The sequence below is a fragment of the Arachis ipaensis genome, chromosome B07 (genome assembly GCF_000816755.2).
Source record: "Arachis ipaensis cultivar K30076 chromosome B07, Araip1.1, whole genome shotgun sequence".
NCBI lineage: Eukaryota > Viridiplantae > Streptophyta > Magnoliopsida > Fabales > Fabaceae > Arachis > Arachis ipaensis.
In genome coordinates this window covers 33756709-33761913 of record NC_029791.2, presented here as the reverse complement: position 1 = coordinate 33761913, position 5205 = coordinate 33756709, and the positions used below count along the sequence as shown (strand labels likewise).

The following is a 5205-nucleotide window of genomic DNA, read 5'->3' as shown; positions in this document are numbered from 1 at the left end:
TGAACAGTGCATATGTCTTTTGAAGTTGCTGTTTAAGAATGTTAAATATGTTGGCTCTTGAAAGAATGATGACTAGGAGACATGTTATTCGATAATCTGAAAAATCATAAAAATGATTCTTGAAGCAAGAAAAAGCAGCAAAGAACAAAGCTTGTAGAAAAAAAAAATAGGCGAAAAAAATAGAAAGAAAAAGAAAAAGCAAGCAGAAAAAGCCAATAACCCTTAAAACCAAAAGGCAAGGGCAAATAAAAAGGATCCGAAGGCTTTGAGCATCAGTGGATAGGAGGGCCTAAAGGAATAAAATCCTGGTCTAAGCGGCTAAACCAAACTATCCCTAACCATGTGCTTGTGGCGTGAAGGTGTCAAGTGAAAACTTGAGACTGAGCGGTTAAAGTCAAGGTCCAAAGAAAACAAAGAGTGTGCTTAAGAACCCTGGACACCTCTAATTGGGGACTTTAGCAAAGCTGAGTCACAATCTGAAAAGGTTCACCTAATTATGTGTCTGTGGCATTTATGTATCTGGTGGTAACACTGGAAAACAAAGTGCTTAGGGCCACGACCAAGACTCATAAAGAAGCTGTGTTCAAGAATCATCATACTGAACTAGGAGAATCAATAACACTATTTGAACTCTGAGTTCCGAAGTTGTGACAATTATGTATTGAGATCAGAGCACCAAGTTGCTCACATTGCCGGGGATTGTTTGAGCCTGGACATCACAATTTCGTGCACCACTCATCAATAGCAATTCTCAAGAAAGAATGTTTGACTAAGAACTCTGGCAGAACAATGAGAGGATAAACGATACACGAAATTGAAACAAATCAAGCTGACTCATGTAAGGATGAGATTCACACGAGAAGGGAAGCTAAGATTTGATGGTATTGCTCACAAGAGATAGAAGAATGATTAAAAATAGAATCAAGTATGACATTCATAGAGATGAAAAGCTTAAGAAAGAACGAGTCCGTTCATAAGAAGAAAGCTATGAGTCCAACATTTTCAAAAGAACAATAATGGCTTAAACAATGTAGTATGCTAAAACAAATTCAAACCAAAAATAAATTAGGTGAATTTTATCAAACGAAAATTAACCGAAAAAAAAGCGAAAAAATCTTTTCTTTCCAGAGTTTTGAAAAATACCTAAAGGCATAATCAAATAAAGATAAGCATTGGAACTGTAGTAAAATTATTAGAAAGTCAAATTGTATTTAAATTAAGTGTAATTCTGTAAACCAGTAAGAGTACAGGCGAAGTATTTGAAATAAATAGTTGTTAAACTATATAAGGAATTTTCAAAGTTTTATATAGATAAGTGTTTATCGAATCAACAGCAATTTTATAAAAATTTCAAAATTGGTTGTAATTACTGTCAAATGAGAGAAATACTAAATCACAATTTCTTTAAGAATGGACTCGGAATAAGGACTTAAAAGGAACAGTGCATCAAGACAAGTTCAAAGCTATATAAAAAAATACATGAATCAAGAAGAGAAATTTAAACGGAGAAAGATAGATACAACAAAGATTTCAAACAAGCATATGCAATTAGGATTAAACAAGAATGCATATGAATAGAGGAATATGGTTGAAAAATTAAACTATTTTTCAAAAGGATTAGCAAACAAGAACTTCAAGTTAGGCTATGAAGGAACAAGTCGACTCGAACAGAATTCAAGACACATAACTGAATAACCTCGAGAAATAGTTTCTAACATTCCCAAAAACCCCACAAATTGCGTTACCTATTACTCGTATATCGTCTATGACAATCCATTAGTGCTCCCATATACATAATTCACTAGTATTAAGCCGGCCAAACTTAATATCAGGAATTATGCAATGGAAGACTAATGACATTAATCAATAGACCGTCACGTGCATAAAGCTCTAATTCTCGTTATCCGAACAAGACCTAATACATGACAAACGCTCAAAGTATGTAATTGAAGCATAGTCGGTCCATTCCTCAGGCTCTACAGGAAACACCTCTCTGATACTATAATGTAACACCCTAACTATCACAAAGTCACACTTCCGACTGCGCCACTCTGATAGCTCAGGTATTACGACGACTCTTATACTATTTAATACTAAAATATGAGCCTGTTTAAAACTTGAACCGAATTTTTCAAAAACATACATTCAGACTTACAATATAAGTTACAATACTCACAGGAAATCCTTATATATATACACATACATATTAATTTACAAACATCTCATATTAAAATCCTATTCCTCTTACAAGACTTGCAAAATTAAAGGCGAGGGAAACATAAATACTAAAACAATAGAAAAATATCATCTAATAGAAAAGAAATAATATCTTCCGAACTTCGTCGTCCGTAACCTGAAAAAGAAAAGACCTGTAGGGGAGTGAGAACATCATCCTCGAAAGGGTTCTCACTATAGGGTTGCATAATTACTATAATAGGATACGCGAGATAAAATCGTTACAGTGATTAATAACCGCCTTATGCATCTTTTTAAAAGCAAAGGTTTACTATATAAAAAAAATCTGAAATCTTTTCTGAAAGAAAAAACTGTTCACTTCTTAAAATTCAAAAGCCTTTCAAAAGGTTTATCTATGCTGAACCAAATTAGTTTTTCATACTTTTTAAAACCAGAAACACAAAATCAAAACCAACCATCGGCCCATCTCATAATCAACCACGGCCCTAGGCCCCAAAAAATCCAAACAACAGCCAAACCACCACAATCCAACATAGTTTCAGTCACAAACATAAGTAGGAGGCCAAAGCACAAACAAGCAGTTACATCAAATAGAGCAATAAGCAATTAAACACAATTAATCACATAGGCAAACCAGGTACAATATGCACACCCAAACAATATCACATAGATGCAAATGATGAATGCCTATCCTAGTGGCTGATGAGTCTCATCTGTCGGTTATAAAGCCAACCCAACAAGTCCTGGTAGCTAACCATTGGACTGTCCTTCTGTCGTGCATCCCCAACTCGAGTTATTCACAATCACAATCATAATTCACATCCAACACCCTCACTAGTGTATATTCACGGGAGCGAGCTCATCCGGAACTTTCACAGTGTCCGGCCACACTTACGACATAGGGTCAGTAGAGTATCGAGTCTCTACCTGGAGCACGTGGTGGCTAGCCACTGCTTTCACCCAGGGAAATTCGTATCTCAGATAGGTGAAGTACAACAATCACTTTATTAAATCAATAATCATCCATATTCATATTCAGCCATCCGGCTCATAACATATTCCACAATCATTAATAATTCATTATCATATACGGCCATTACGGCTCATAACATAATAGCACTTCGACCATCCAACATCATCAAACATATAATCGTCATTCAAGTCATAAATCGCCTTTTTTCTCAAATCACTTTACTTTAAAATCGAAATCAATTCTTTCCAGCCTTAACTTTGAATACCACATTTCTCAAATCACTTCTAGCTTATAAGCCATCTTTCTCAAAAGAGATTTCCTCTTTCAAAACCAATCACATTTCCGCAACATCCTTCTAAAACTTCCAAACGCTTCAACAACTCGGCAAAATTAAAAGCCTCTTCTAAAAGATTCAAAAATCAGTCATCCTAAAACAAAATTTGGTAATAAAAAATTTCTCATCAGAATCTCAAGACTTTAGGGGAGGACAACCTATCTCATTTTCCCAAAAATTCATTAAAACTCTTAAAATCATAGATTCTTAGTTCAATTAAATAAAAACTGAATTTATTATAAAATCGAATCATATATAGTCACAAGTCCCAACCCAATCCAAAACCAATTCACTTGAAACGGAACCAGTCCATTTGAATCAAAACCACTTTCAGGTTCCTTCTTGAAACCAATTCTCTGACTTCTTCCAAAATGTCACCAACGTAATTATTCAGTCAAAAGTCCAATTTTCTTTAAAATCACCAAAAGCTCCGCTTAACGAAATCCTTAAGTCTAACTAAAAGCATAAGCCCTTTTGTATTAAAAATCAATATTAGAACATAATACTTTCTTTCAGTGATTCAAGATGGAAAAATAATTCTTTTCTAAATAAATCAAACTCCAGACATATAGTTTACTTAAATAAATTAAACTTGAAAGCATAACTATTTCCTTAATAAATCAAATAATACAATTTCTCAAATTCAAACCTTTCTAAATAACCTTTCAAACAAAGTCTAAGATTTTTATAGAAATTTTGGCAGCACCTCCCCTAAAACTTGGAATTTGTCACCCTTTTCGGGTCCTAACCAAACCATTCCACAATCCTTTTCAACGGTCCAAAATCCAAAATCAGTTCAAAAAACAAGTTAAATCCAACCGTCACCTCATTTTCATATCTCAAGAAAACCGTTTCAAGATCAAATCATTATCAACCGATTAAATTCATTTCCAAAACTTTAAAGAAATAGTTCAGCAACAATTCATTTATCAAAACCAAACAATAATCTAATCAAAACATATAATCATATTCATCCAAAGTAGCCAAACAATACATAAGACTGGTACAATCACTAAAAGTATATAATTTTCACACCAGTATCCATTTATAACAATTCCAGATAAAAAAATAGCTTTTTAGAAAAGCCCCTACCTCAAAGTTGACCCCTTTAAAGTTAACGCGTCAAGAGTCCTCTTTCTATTCCTAACTCGCGGCAGCAACCTCAGTGATTCCAGGCAATATCAATAATGACAATCAAGGTTCACAGCAATGACGACTTATCTGACGTAAATTGGAATTAATGTGAAATGGATATTAAAAAAAATTATAACATAATTGTCAATAAAGTATTGTGGTAAAAAAGAACAGAACCGAATAGTCTCACCGCGAGAAACGAAGTAAGATGACACCGCATTGACTCTTATTTTAATCATACAATTTTCGAAACTCTACCCAGAGATATTAACATCGCAAAATTCTCAATATATGAAAATGGAAAACTAAAACTGAGAGTTCAAAATAAAATACACTTACGATAACAGCAGAACGGACGAGCCGCAATCCCAAACTAACCCGGCAGCAGCTCCGGTAGCGGCCAAAAGCTCTGGTAGATCAACTATAATAACCACGCAGATCAAAATCTTCTCGGAATCTAAAAAGGACAGAAACCACAATTAAAACCCTTATCTCAATGTCGAAACTCACAGAAATCACTGAATAGAACAGCTCCATCAACGACGGCTTGTACCGCGGCGACCCAGGC

General features: G+C 34.5%; 1 long non-coding RNA gene across 1 annotated transcript; it reads right to left on the bottom strand.

The window, feature by feature from the left end:
• LOC110264948 lies at window positions 4567-4904 on the bottom strand. Its single transcript, XR_002351382.1, has 2 exons — window positions 4828-4904; window positions 4567-4724 (listed from the first exon to the last, which is right to left on the bottom strand). It is a non-coding gene; the product is annotated as an uncharacterized LOC110264948 (long non-coding RNA).